This window comes from Cygnus atratus, chromosome 1 (assembly GCF_013377495.2).
Source record: "Cygnus atratus isolate AKBS03 ecotype Queensland, Australia chromosome 1, CAtr_DNAZoo_HiC_assembly, whole genome shotgun sequence".
Taxonomy (NCBI): Eukaryota; Metazoa; Chordata; class Aves; order Anseriformes; family Anatidae; genus Cygnus; species Cygnus atratus.
In genome coordinates, this window is record NC_066362.1 from 20749323 (window position 1) to 20764740 (window position 15418).

Genomic DNA, 15418 nt, shown 5'->3' on the forward strand with positions numbered 1-15418 from the left:
AGGGTGGAAATTTTGAATGAAAGCCCTGCCAGTGCAAAGAAATTCCCAGACATGGGTAGTAACAACAGGAGCAAATCTGAGGCATGTCTTACAAAGAGAAATATGTTAATCCCTCTTTTCCACTGATGCCCAGGGGAACCAGCAGAAGAAATATTCATATTCAGGCTCCTTACTTTGTATGTGAAGCTCAATATATAATAGAAAAAAATACATAACTCTCATTTTTAATATATCATGGGTTCTTTCTTACTACTGAACTGGTATGGCCTCACCTGGGCATTTATCCTTCCCTGGCAATGAGCACAAAACCCCTTAACTGTAACACCAAACACACAGTGGGACAGAAGTTCTATTACCATTACATATTTTAACACATGAAACCTTGAGGGAGTCTTATGTTCTTCATCCCAACTCACAGTAATGCCATGAGTTACCATTTCTCTGAGTTACTTTAATGACAGAATTTGTGAAGCCACAGAAATTATACTCTCAAAGTTTTACTTTCAGTACTAACTCTTGAAGCGTCTTGCTCCTTAGTTTGCTGATTCAGTCAAAATAAAATAGCATAAATCTCCAGCATTTGTATTTCCTCAAAAAACATTGAAAGCTCTTTTCTGTCCTGTCATGGAACTAAACATGTCAGAAACTCTGCTCCTTATTGACTTGACTACTCTGTCTCTGATAAATGTAATCTTACCATGCGCACAGCCATCCATAAAGCAACTATCAAAAATTTACTCGGACTATTCACATCCTTTCTCTATTTCTTGTCCACTGCATCGAAGAAGGCCTGCCTGTTTCTACTCTTAAAGCTCTTTGTAATTTCTCCTGCCCTGGTTACCATTCATTCATTATGTTAGAGTTCAGCTCCTGCCTACAATTGTCTTGTTTTTCCAGTCTTATTTGTAAACTTTTGAGATTTTTTTTCCATGTTGCAGTGAGCATCCATAAATATTCATTGTTTTTTGCTTGAAAACTCTCTATAACTGCAATACATATACAGACTTGTACTTGTTATGCTCCTAATATATCAAGGCACCAGAAATGGATCACTGGTTACTCTGCTCCTCTGTTAACCTGTACTTGCCTACTTGTCTTTTTTTTTTTTTTTTTTTTTTCTTTCTTTTTAGGCAGTCAGCTGTAAAGGTAAGGGCCCTGAAAGATCTATAGAGACCATCTATCTGTTCTGTGTTTCTGCTTAGTGTCACAATTGTAAAAATTACAGCTAACAATAGTATTAGGAATTAAATGAAAAGCGGTCTCTATTTAAGTACCCTTAAATCTGCAGACAAACAAATCATGGTAACTGATAGGGAAATATCTCCGTTTATCCCGTTTTATTTTGTTCACCTAAATTTCAGGGAATTTTGGAGGCAAAACAATATTTTGCTATTAAGCAAAATACCTATACAGTGTAGTATCTCTGAAAGTGATTGGAAAGTTATTTGTTTTGCTTTGTTTACAACCCTGAATTTCTATACATTCTTGAAAGAATAGAGGGAAAAACTCCAGAGTTTTATCAGAGTACAAAGCAATGTGAATTAGCAGAGAAATTGTTGGACAATAAGAAACACAATTTCTGTTACTGGGTGCATTGAGGAAGTGTGTCTCATTGCCCAGACAGCAGGATGAAAGTGTTTTCCTTCTATGCATATTACAGATTAAGCACTGTAATATTTATAGCAGTCTTTTTTCACATTCCAGGCTGCAGGCTTCCAAAAATAGTCTTTCAACAAGGAATATTATTAAACCTTTAATATTTTTTTTCACTGTTACTATAATATTTTTCCCACAAAGGGAAACCTCTTTCTCCTCTGATACAGTGTGGCTAATCATTAGTTACTTTCTTTTTCAAAGCTGCAGACTCATTATAAAAATGTGAGTAGCTAGCACTTAGACTTCTAACTGAAAGCCACTTAAAGCCATTAGATCTATGAACCCTGAACTCCTTTGCAGTCTTATCATTGTTAAGGTATAAAGAAACTGTCGTACAGTGTTGGTAAGTATATCCACAAACCTTCTTTGTGCTCAACAACACCAATTTTATATATAATTACATGTTATAAGAGACAGGGAACATGAAATACTTGTAGAGAAGACAGCTTCCAATATTCGCAACTTCTAAAAAGCAAGTGATAAAATTTTGCCCAGCAAACTGTAATGGCTTAAATGCCAATAATAATAAGTGCTTCTTACTATGATCAATAAAGATTGACAACAAGAATAAAATAAACCAATACATCAGTGAAAGAAAGCAAAATTGTCAGCATGTATTATATTGGTGAAGCTGAGAGTAAATGTGTAGGTGCTTAGGCAAAAATTAAATTAGCCAAGTGAAACTGAGAAGCAAAAAAATCATAGGCCATTGTGGCAGATTACAGGGTAATTCCACAGAATTTACTGTACTTTGACAGAGTAGAAAATATTAAGTGGAGAATGTAGGGAAACAGCCTTTTATCAGCTAAGTTCAATTAACACCAAGATAACATTTCATACTAAGATTCCTTTTTCATTTAGAGGAAATAAATAAAATATGTTTTGTATACAAGTGTAACAGATATGATCACTGCATTTTACAAGCATTTCATTCTGTCAAATACATGGTCTCTATTACCGTTACTTCCTTCTCAGATACTCAGGGTAAGCCACTTATGTAATCGCTCCCTAGAATACTTCAGTCCATATCATCCAGGGATTACACAAAACTAAACATTAGCTGGTTTAAGTTAACCCATTGCATTTGGATAGAAGCATACCGTGGATGATTGGATTGATTTGATGAAATTATTTTAGATGTTGCCAGGATTTGCAAACAAGCTAGACAGAAATGATTTTCATTCTGGGAAAACTGACCAGGAGGTCTCATGATGAACTGAGAGTAAACTGAAGTAACAAAACAATGCAGTAGTGTTGATCACTCAAACGATTCTTCTTGGATAGATCTCTGATCTTGTTATGATCTTGTTCTCTTCTGTGGAAGACCAAATGCATTTGGGTTCACAGTGTCATGACTCTGGGCATGGTCCTGGAGCGTGAACTCCACCCCAGTTGTGTCTGCTGTTGTGGATGGAGTGTTAGTGTCTCAAGTGTTTCATTACCTCCCCACTATCAACCCTACTCAACAGTTCATACGTGGATTTTACATGTTTTGTCGGAAAAAAGGAAATCTTCTTTGTTAGTGCTATAAAAGGTGTGTCCTTCATGTCCTTCAGGTCCTGTTTAGATTTTGAGAGATGTTGTAATGTTAAGGTTTAAAAACTGTTGCTTCATGATAATAGAATGAATAGGGTGATTTCACCATAAAGTAGGATGTTAATGATTACAAATATGAAAGATCCAATAATGATTGCTGCATACAATGTTTTATGTGAGAAGCACTTGTAGGAAAGAATTGTGTCAGATGTTTACAATACAGAAGTGAAATCTAAGAATTAGAGAATGTTTGTACATAAATTCCTTTCATTGACCTAAAAAGAATCATTTTTACTCTACAAGAAACAAAGTTCAGTGAGAACAAACACTACCAGAAATGTGATGGATCCCAGTACAAAATGTGTTTTTTCAGTGTGTATTCAGCACAGAATTCTTCATAATTTTCCACATTTCTGGTATATTTATTCTATGATATATGAGACATTCTCTCTCTTCCGTCTGCTGCCAGTGACACGGTATTTACCTCTGTTCAAGTTCTTCAAGCCATCAGTGCCATCTTTTCTTTATGTAAGAAGCTTTCATTGGGGAAATACCCTAAATGGAGAATTCTTTTTAAAAAGAAAATGCCTCATCTCATGCATCAATTCTCCACTCAAAAATTCTTTTATACTGTAGTTATTTCTGTCTTGTCATTCAATTCAGATTTACTCCAATTTTAATCCCATGGACTATGAAAGAGTGCGGTTTCCCTACTTTTCATCTGCAAAGTCACTTCTCAGCTCACAAACCCACAGGCAGATGTAAGCACCATTTCATTCAACTTAATTTTTATCACGCACATGACTACACTTAGAAGACCTTTACAAATATCTGATCTAAACTTCTTCTGTAAGCAGTTAAGAGGGAGGTTTCTTCGAGATAAACTTTGGATATAGAAGCGATATATAGAAGTGTTTATGTGACTTCCGAAAGCACTTCCCATCAGAAGACAATGAAGCTTGTGCTTTGTTATCATTTAGGTGTTTGTGATAATCTCTAGCATCAGTTTAGCACTTTTGTTTGTTGGTTGCTTCAGTTCTGGCTTCATATAGATTCACATACTGGGATTCTATTCTTTTATTTAAAGAAAAGAAATCAAAGTAACATTACCTTGTCCCGTCCTCTGTGAATTCAGTAACTTGACATTCAAAAAATAGTAGAGTTGCTCCTATCCCATTTACCATTCTTTTTTTTTTTTCTCTAGAAATCTTTGTAATCATTTCTCATTATTCCGATGCACAAAGCATTTAAAGGCTTCATGAAGAATAGGTGAAAGGGTATAACCCTTCTTCACAAAGAGGAACTTTCCTATTGCACCTCCAGAAAATACTTCTGGCCTTTTTCATTGTTAACATTACGTACAACACTGTCTTATTTCTTACTTGTGCAATGTTGAGTGTACATGTAATGCCCAGTGCTGCTGGAAGCCTGTCAGTTAGGATTTATCTGAGCAGCCTGAAGGAATGCAGAACAGAAAACATTTTTTCTGCTGACCTACACAGGAACACATTGCAGCTCCACTTAGTTCTTCCTGCTGATTGCTGTGTAAGTGCTAACCAGATGGAGAGCAAGCCACTCTCCTCAAGGACAGAGAGCAGAGCCTTGTACCCATGGTGTATGGATGGCAGCAGTAATATACCATCTTTCCAACCACTCTTATGAACACAGTGACCTCCTGCTTAAGGAAAGGAGTTTGCTTTCTTCTGACTTTCCGTCATTAAAAAACAATTCAGCATTTGTGTAGTCTCCTCTGCTCACCAATCTGGCTGTGCTAACAATGATTCAGCACCTATAAGAAAAATAAATTTTATGCTGTATGCATTTTTCAGAAGTTGGGACATAATTAAGCTTTTTGATTCTGCTCATTAAGATAAGCCTGTCTCCTTCCTCACCTACGGCATAAAGCTGGCATGTGCATATATATTTATTGTAGAATAAATGGTTATCATTTCTACAGTTTGTTCTAAAATCAGAGGAAGAGTGAACACAAAAGAAAGTCAAACCAAATTGATGAGTGACCTGAGACAGGAGAGCAATCAGTTAATCCAGGGATGAGCATGGTATAGAACCAGATAAGTAGATTAGATGGAGCAAAATCTGGATCAGACAGCATAGAGAGAAAAATAAACAACATAAAATAGCAGCCTTCACCACTTGACTAAATAATCCAGAAGTCTTCTGACAATGCTAGCAAATGGTTGTATAATTTTAAGGCTGCTTCATAATACACATGTGCAGAGGGACAAAATTAAAACAGCAGCATTCTTTTAACTCAGGAATTAAATTTTTTAATTTTCATGGCTGTTTTTGTTTTGGTTTGTTTGTTTTTCTTTCAAAGTGGCTGGGCTTGTTTGGAGATTTAGTATATAATTTATATGAATCCCAGTAATTTATCAATTTATAATCTTAGTGCAGAGAAATCAGAATAATAAACTGCAAATCATTTCCAAATTAGTGCCACTGACATTCACACATTTTTCTTCCAAATCCCTCCTCAGACATCACTTCTCCCACAAAAATCATAAATACTAATCTATTCAACTATTTCTTTAAAAGAATAACTTCTGGATTTCTAATGGAATGAATGCATTATGACCATTTGTCTTGAAAAATGCTAATCTGCATTTGAGAAACATGTTTAAATATGTTATACAAATATATCTGTAATTGTTAGTCACTTAGGTGTAATTTTAGTAGAGTATGAATCTGTTGACTGGATCTTGGAAAGATGAGATGTTTACAGAATCACAGAATCACAGAATCACAGAATCGTCTAGGTTGGAAGACGTTTGCAATATCTGCAAGTTTAATAATTTTGTGTTTTCAGTTCTGTCCATGCTAAGTTGAAGCCACAAAATATTGTATTATTAGATATCTACTTGATAACTTCTTGGTGCAGGTGCTAAGGGAGCCAACTAGGAAAGATGCCCTCCTAGATCTGTTCCTGGAGAACAGAGAGGGTCTTGTGGCGGATGTCATGGTCATAGTGACTGTGAAGCGGTTGAGTTTAAAATTTTTGGTGACAGGAGGAAAACTGAGACCAAAACTTCAGCCCTGGATATGGTGAGAGCAGACTTCAAGCTGCTCAGGAAACTAGTTAGCAAGGTCCCCTGAAAAACTGCTTTTGAAGGCGTTGGCGTCCATCAGTGCTGGTCAGCCTTTAAGCACTGCCTCCTAAAAGCAGAGGATCAGGCAATTCCAAAATATCAGAAGTCAAGCAGCCAGGGCAGTAGGCCAGTTTGGCTGATCAGGGATCTTCTTCTGGAGCTTAGGCATAAAAAGAAAGTGTACGGCTGCTGGAAGATGGGTCAGGCAATGTGGAAGGACTACAAGGATGCTGTTTGCATTTGTAGGGAGAAAATTCGTGTGGCCAAAGCCCAACTAGAGTTGGAACTGGCCAGGTCTGTGGGAGACAATAAAAAGGGCTTTTTTAAAAACATGTCAATAGAAAATGGAGGACCAGAGAAAACATTGGTCTGCTACTTGATGGGGATGGTCACCTCACAGACAAGGACATAGGCAAAGCAGAGACGTTTAATGCCTTCTTTGCCTCTGTTTCAATGCTGATGATGGGCTTCAGGACCCCGGGTGCCCTGAGCTGGAGGACCATGATGGTGGAAATGATAAACTCCCAACTGACCTCAAATATGTGCAGGATTTGCTACTCCACCTGGATGAATACATGTCCACGGGTCTGGATGGGATTCATTCCAGTGTGCTTAGAGAGCTGGTTGATGTCATCGCGGGACCTCTCTCAATTATTTTTCAACAGTCTTGGGAATCTGGAGATGTCCCAGCTGACTGGAGCTGGCAAATGTTGTACAAATTTTCAAGAAGGACAAGAAAGAGGACCCTGGCAACTACAGGCCTGTCAGTCTCACGTCAGTGCCTGGTAAAATTATGGAGAAGGTTATTCTTGAAGTTACTGAAGTGCAGCTGGGGGACAATGCAGTCATTGCTCCCAGTCAACACAGGTTCATGAGAGGTAGGTCCTGTTTGACAATTTTTATTTCCTTTTATGATAAGATCACCTATCTAGTCGATAAAGGGAAACCAGTTGATGTGATCTTTTTGGATTTCAGTAAAGCTTTTGACACAGTTTCCCATAGGATCCTACTGGACAAAACATCCAGCATACAGCTAGACAAAAACATCGTATGATGGATGAATAATTGGCTGAAAGGCGGGGCTCAAAGGGCTGTGGTAAATGGGTCAGCACCAGTCTGACAGCCAGTCACCAGTGGGGTCTGCCAAGGCTCCATTTTAAGGCCAATTCTCTTCAATGTTTTTATAAATGATTTGTATGTAGGACTAGAAGGTGTTTTGAGCAAATTTGCTGATACTAAGCTCGGAGGAGTTGTTGGCTCTGTTGAGGGTGGAAAGGCCTTGCAGAGACATCTGGACAGATTGGAGAGCTGGGCGATCACCAACCACATGGAGTTTAACAAGAGCAAGTGCCAGGTCCTGCACCTGGGATGGGGCAACCCTGGCTATACGTACAGACTGGGCAACGAGATGCTGGAGAGCAGCCCCGCAGAGAGAGATCTGGGGGTCTTGGTTGATAGTAAGTTGAATATGGGCCAGCAGTGTGCCCTGGCAGCCAGGAGGGCCAACCATATCCTGGGGTGCATCAAGCATGGCATTGCTAGTTGGTCAAGGGAAGTGATTGTCCCGCTCTACTCTGCGCTGGTCCGGCCTCACCTCGAGTACTGTGTGCAGTTCTGGGCACCACAGTACAAAAAGGACATGAAACTATTGGATAGTGTCCAGAGAAGGGCTACAGAGATGGTGACTGGCCTAGAGGGGAAGACGTATGAGGAGCGGCTGAGGTCACTTGGTCTGTTCAGTCTGGAAAAGAAGAGGCTGATTGGAGACCTCATTGCAGTCTACAGCTTCCTCATGAGGGGGAGTGGAGGGGCAGGTGCCAATCTATTCTCTTTAGCGACCAGTGATAGGGCCCGAGGGAAAAGTGTCAAGCTGTGACAGGGGAGGTTCAGGCTGGATATCAGGAAGAGGTTGTTCACTGAGAGGATTGTCGAGCACTGGAACAGGCTCCCCAGGGAAGTAGTCACAGCACCAAGCCTGTCAGAGTTTAAGAAGCGTTTGGACTGTGCACTTAGTAACATGGTCTAAAATTTGGGGTAGACCCAGTGATCTTTATGGGTCCCTTCCAACTTGGGATATTTTGTGATTCTATGGTTCTATGATTCTATGGTATCTACCAAATTCTTAGAGATAGTCCTTATTAGCCTAGATAATTCATTTGGAAATATTACCAAGACAACAATTCAGTACATTCTGGGATCTTCCTGGTACATTTTATTCCCTGCAAGCCTGAAGATGTCAAACCATTTTATGAACAGAACGGATAACTTTAAAGTTTGAAGGTTTGAGTGACTTCTTAGTATGCCTTTATTAATTTACCTGTTCCTACTTGGGAAATTCTATTAGAAGTGCAAAACATCAGTTACCCCTAATTAGCAGTAACATTTAGAAAGAGAAATGTAGGCATAAAATCAGTTGCAAAATGAACTCTGAGATTCAAAAAATACCCTTTCTCCAATAATATTGCATCTTTGCAGTAGGTCATAAGTCATAGCAACAAAATAATAAAATGTAGATCCAGAAAAGAATACAGTGTAATATAGGTGACTGAAGAATCTAGTCCAGTTTTCTCTCCTTTCTTACACGAAGTCTTGGATATTTCAATAAAACCGACTACTGCTCTTAAAATATGTAATACCAATTAATTGAGTTTTTTATTGCAATATCTTTGAGTCATTGCTATAATAGAGTAATATGAGATACATTTTGGAATATTTAAGTCATATCAAATTAAATGTTAATCCTAACTTTTTATTAAAGTTTTTGTTTGCAATAATATATCTTGCAAAAGCACTTTCATCTGTCTTCTTTCTTTTATTAGGGTCTTCATCCTGTGTTATAACACCTCTTTTATTCATAGTAAGAGGTACCATACAATATGAAGAATCCCCAGCATGCACACTGAAAAAGAAAGACATGTTAAGAAGCAATCTCATTGATTCACTGTCCAATGGAGACTGAAATTATTAGCTGATAGAAATAGAATTCATAATATTATCTAGAGGATATATTTTGTCCATATCAGCATTTAATTGGCTACTCTTTGAAAGATGAGAACTAGTTGTAGAGAACCTAAATGAGGAAACCAAAAATGACCAGATGTTGATGAATCCATGATCCACAATAACAGATTGAATGAACAAGAGTTATTTAGCATAAACTCAACAATGAGGAAGGAAATCACAACATTCCTTCGTAATTTGTGGCTTCCTGTTCTTTCAGCTATCATACCGATCATTTAGGATCTCTGGTAAAGGTCTGGTTAACAATTCCAGTACGATTTTAACAATCCTTATTATTGGATTTCTCAAAAGGAGTCTTAACATAAAGTTATAGATATTTATAGATAATATATTATATACCTGCACCTATATAAGCAGAAATTGATTAGGAGTACTTAAATTATGTTCTCAAGATTTTAGCAATGTAACAGAGATTCTCAGTATTCACTAGATAATGATTGATAAAATCCATCTACCCTTTTAAAAAGATAGACAGATAAAATCTAGATCTAGATAAAATCTACCTCTACCCTTTTATCAAAATTAAAACTCTCAAAACTTTTTCAGAATGGACAATCCATGTATTTCAAAATACTTCAAATGCATTAAGCAATATAGCACCCTGTGAGTAAAGGAACATTATTCTTTCTATTTTACAAATGAAAAAGATTAGATAGGTTGATAAAAGAAATCTGACAAGAAATAAAGGAGAAGGGGGAGGCTGCATTGCAAATGATGTGGGTGTCTGTTACATTTCAGTCTTTGTATAGAAGTATTTCTACTCACTATTTTAAGGATCTGCTACATTAACAATAACATTTCCTTTCCCTTCACCTTTTAGAACTTCCATAAATGTCTTTATTTCTGATTTTTTTCCTTTTGACTCTACAGAGTTATTGTGAATTGCACAGAAGATCCTTAGTCAGGAACTATAATCATTTTAACATATATTTACTTAGCAAAGTTGAATCTTCAATAGCATCATTCAAAAGCACATGCTGCAAATTGTGTGAATATTCTGTTTCTAATACTGGCTGTTATACTATCTCTTCCACATAAATGCATGCCTGTGATTTATTTTGTTTTTTCCCAACTGAGAGTCAAGATATTTTTTCTCATCTTCTTTCTCTGTCTCTGAGCCAAAACTCTGGGGAGGTTCATTCCACAGATAACTTGGTCAAATCCACTACCAGCAGAACTGGGCACAACTTCATACTCTTTAGTAGAGATATGACTAATCATGAATTGTACCATTGAACTTGGACCAAAAGTACACTTATTTCCAAAAACAATAATGAATTTCATGGTTTCATATTACAGAGAAAGTATAGTCAGTTCCAAAATAAGATCATAATTTACTTAAGAGAGAGCTTTCATTATTAATGACCAACTGAGATCTGCTTGCTGTGCTTTCTTCTATTAATATGATGTGTGGTCATGAATACAAGGCATTGCCCTTATATCAGTATAGCTTTTTTCACATTCCTTTAGAGGAATGTGAATGTTTACCCATCTTGCTGTCTGGTGAGCTGTATTTCTATTTTCTTTTCTCATACCTGCCAAGTTGTACATTCTTAAGCATCACCACAGAATTGATAAGAGCTTTGTAGCATGAACTCACACATACCATTTGAAAACATCTCATCCCAGACCAGACAGATACTGACAGTTTGAACCATGTCAGTCCAAACATAAGAAAATATATATATACACTATACACAACTGAAAAAAAAAAAAAAAAAAAAGTGAACTTCTCAAATATTCCTCTTACTGCAATCAATCATCTAAGACTCAGGGGAAACCTCAGGACTGAGGTGGAAACCAACCCTGAAGCTTTTACCATCAGCCACCTACTACCTTCCCACCAAAAGGTTTTGAAGTGAGATCCTTACACAGTTATATTTCCACTTGGACCTCTTTCCTGGGAGCTGCATGCTGAATGAGCTCTTGTAGTTCACATATAATTTTTATTTGTGTCCTCCCAGTTGTTTCTACTGTCATGGATTGGGGCAAAGTTTTCATGTCTATAGTTATTTCATAATTGTTTTCTAGGAGACACCAACTTATTTCAACATACAAAAGTTTTGTACCATATCTTTGTATTATTTTCTGAATTATCCTATCTCAATTCCACCAGAGCTCACCCTCTTTCTTCCCATTTCTTTTTTCTCTCCTCTCATCCTATGTGGTCACTGCTTAACGTGCAGAATAGCTGACTGCTGATGTACCAGTGAGGATGAAGCAACAGCGGATAATATTCTCTGCAATATGAATTTTCTGCTAACAGTTTGGAAACTAAATGTACAGTTCTGTAGGTTCAGCAGCTCTTCATGCCATGTAGAGTTAAATGCTCTGTGCATACACAACTTCAGTGATGAACCAGAATCCATGAATGCTTTCTTTGTGCTGGTCATAAATCTGCTATATAAGCTGCTGCGAAGCATAGTTAAGACAAAATATTCTTTTAAGAGCTGAAACTTGTTTGTCCTCCCCCTCCCCCAATTTTAGTACCACAGAAATCTTGTAGGGATTATGATGCACATCTGAGATCACTGAGTGATTACTGCCACCTAGTTAATTCTCCATGCAATTAGTTATATGCAAGTAGTAGAAATGAAGAGCCAAGTCCTCAGTTGATATATCTGTCTGGAAATAATGAAAAAGTGAGGACATTGAGTCCTGTCTCCATTAAGGAAAACTTGCTTTCTGCCATACATTTATTTGTTGGCATATTGCTAATCATTTGTTTAGATGTTTATTTCTCCAATTAATAGATCTTCTTGCCTCAGATATCCTCATATGTGTGCTGAGTTTCCCCTCTCTATTGCAAGCAAGTGCTATACCACTTTTCAAGGTATTTTGCCTCTGTACTATAATCACAGCCACTGAATTCACAAACAAAAGAAAGAAAACGGCCATCCATTACATGGTGAGAATAGGGGTAGATTGTGCCTGCTCTACCCACTTGCTAAAGGAAATCATTCACCATTCGTAAAGATTTGAGACAAGGATATCCCATGATAACAGTACAAGCCTCCCTGTGACCCTACACGCTTGATTAGAGCAAAAGTCAGACATTTTATCATTAGTATCAATGTCCCACCACTGATATCGTTCTTTCCAATACTCACATTCTAACGCATTTTTTTTTACCAACTCCACTGCCCACCTCCTTCTCAGAACTCTCAGTATGAAGTGGAGAGCACAAGCCTGGGACTCATCTGTTCCCACCGTTGGCCTTCGTGGTGTGTCTTGTGGCAGTAAACTGTGTTTCTATGAAAAAGAGACTGGTCTGTGCACTCAGCTTCCCTCTGTCACAGGAATTATATAGCCCACAGCAGCTGACAGGAACCAGGTATTATTTGGCCAAGCACCTAAACTTCTGAAGGCTCAAGCATTTTACAGACAGAGTCCAGAGTCAATCTGAGTCCAGAGCCTAGCTGGGGAGAAACACCCTCTTTCTCACCAGGATCCAGCTCCCTTGGAACAGCGCCAGCTTCATCCCATTAAAATTAAATAAATTCTGCAGACAATCTTCCTGGCCCACAAATATTTTAATCAGGTCAAAACCTTCTTGTGTACAATCAGTTCTACCTTGTCAATCCAGGAGAGAAGAAAAAGCCATCAGAAGGCCTGGTGAGAACTCCGTATGCTAATTGCCTTTCAGACTGGAGAAAAATGCAGAAAAAGAAAAAAAAAAAAAAAACAGAAAAAAAAGCTGATTATAAAAGAGGACAATGAAAAATTAGTTGCTTTGTCTAAATGCTTCCAGTTGTTGATAAATGCTCACTGTTTAGTCTCACCGATTTTTTTTCAGCCTGCAGCTGCAAAGCCTGTGTTGCTCGTGCCTTGCCATGACTGACGATCTGACTGCGTGCCAGACAATCACCAGTTCCCGCTCTGCTGTCTGTTTCAGTTATTTTTTAACAGCATTTTTTTCTCCTTTTCTTGAACCTGATGATCTCACACCGGAAACTCAGCTTTTCTCCCAAAGAAGAGGGTCTTTTGTGATGGCAACAGAGCACTCTTACAATCAGCTGGGAGTTTTCCTTACTTAGGCAAGAAAAAAAATAAGGTCAAGAATTGACAGAGTTCCAGCAGTGCTTAAACTCTAACAGCACAAAAAAGCTATTTAAGGAGCAACAAAAACCTAAAGACACATTTACTCTGAGGTAATGGTGACATAATTTTTTGGAGAATAATTCCCAGTTATTTTAACCTATTTTTTCTTGCTGCATTCAGGACCTAAATGTGAATAGGATATAGATGTAAACTTTACATGGAGACAGTGTGTCTCACAAATCAGCGCAGAAATGTTCAGCACAGAAATGGCTCTTTACCTTGACAATAAAGGCCAGTTTGATAGTTTATTTTCTTTATTCCTACAATGAGTCCATTGAAAAACCTTCATCATTTTTATTCTGCTTCAATGCCTTACAGTTTTCTATCCCTTGTAAAGGAAATAAAGTTACTGAAGGCAATTTGGAGGCTCTGAATGAGATCTTGTTTTGAAGTTTTATAATGATTTCATGAATTTATTTTGTACTGCAAATTACAGTCTCTTGATTGCTAACATGAGACTTTTAGGTTTTTATTAGCATGTCTGTGGCCAAGAGACTGGTCAAATTTACTTTAGCCTTGATTCAAGCTTCAGCAGTGCCCTCACTTTACAAGTAAAAGCTCCCTTTGTGTTCAGAATATCTTTACCCTGCTAATCTAATTTTTCTGCTCCCATTTTTCATTTCCCAGTTGACTGCTCCATGTTCTGCTGCACAGACATTCCTGGAGAGGAGTTAGTGCCTATTTCTTCTGCCATATGGGAAAGCAAATCTACTTTTCACCACTCATTTTGCCCTTTAGAAAGTCTTTTCAATTCCATTAGTATTGCACGAAGGGGTAGAAGTGATCCAACTCCTACAGGAAGCCACCCCCTGTGCCCCAGAAAGTATATGAGCTTTTTCCCAGATGGCACAGAGAAGAGGTAAACCAAAGCTTCTGAAATGCTACCAAGACTTCCAAATTAACATTTTGACCTTTATCTTGTTATAGTAATCTCAAATTATCTTGCATCGGAGGCAGAGTGTAAGAATGAGGCCAGTTTTCCACTCAGGTAGCTTAAACTTTCCAAAAGGTGTTCACATTAGCTAATTTAGTTATACAGATAGACACAGAGACAGAGACAAAGGTAGAGAGATAGAGATAGACAGATATAGATAATTCTTCAACAGTCAGTAGAGCAGAGATGTTCACAACATTAGGCCAGTTCAGAAGAGGATGGATGGGGGGGGAAGGTGTTTTTAGTTTGCTTTTGTTTTCTAACTGCTCTAGTCTGCTAGTGATAGGCAATAAATTACATTAATTTCCCTATGCTGAGTCTGTTTTGCCCATGACAATACTTGGTGAGTGATCTCCCTGTCTTTATCTCAACCCTTGAGCCCTTTTCCATCATATTTTCTCCCCTTTTTCCTTTGAGTAGGGGGAGTGAGAGCGGTTGCAGTGGAGTTCAGCTGCATAGACAGATAAAATCACCACAGTAGCCCCTGACAGAATCTGCTCTGCTGGGGAGTATATAAGGACCAGAGCCTTACGGAAACAGGACAGGGACTTGCTAGGAAGCTTGCTGCAACGCAACATGAGCTTAAAGAAAAGCAAAAAAATAAAATAAAAAAATACCTGAGCTTTAGCTGGGATCCAGCTCTTAGATCACTATTTAAAATTTCCCATTGCAAAGCCTGGTCAGCTCAGTTCTTCAATGCTGAATGCATCTAAATGTTAAAGAAAGATTTGTCAAGAATAAAACCGCCCTACACAGGTTCAGGATTAGCTACTGATCGTGCATGTTAGGTTAGATTCTTTTTGAATATGCTCTCCTGAGTCCCCCAGCCTTCTCCTCACTATTGAAAATAAGTAGTGTACGTCAGCAGAACTGCATCTCTTTCACATTGCTTCTTTCTTTTCTTCCACCTGAAAAATAAAGTTATGCACAGAGAAACATCTCTGACTCTTCAAAAATATCAAAGAAATTCAAACAGTTTTTCAGACAACATAACATTTTAAGAGGATACATGGCATTATTGACAGCATCTCTGTCTTGTTTAAGGGAACACAATGACTCCAGA

General features: G+C 37.9%; 1 long non-coding RNA gene across 1 annotated transcript; it reads right to left on the reverse strand.

The window, feature by feature from the left end:
- Positions 1-8810: 8810 nt before the first annotated feature.
- Positions 8811-15027, reverse strand: LOC118254291 (uncharacterized). Its single transcript, XR_004780645.2, has 4 exons — positions 14973-15027; positions 13103-13352; positions 12431-12967; positions 8811-9198 (listed from the first exon to the last, which is right to left on the reverse strand). It is a non-coding gene; the product is annotated as an uncharacterized LOC118254291 (long non-coding RNA).
- Between the last annotated feature and the right edge of the window lie 391 nt (positions 15028-15418).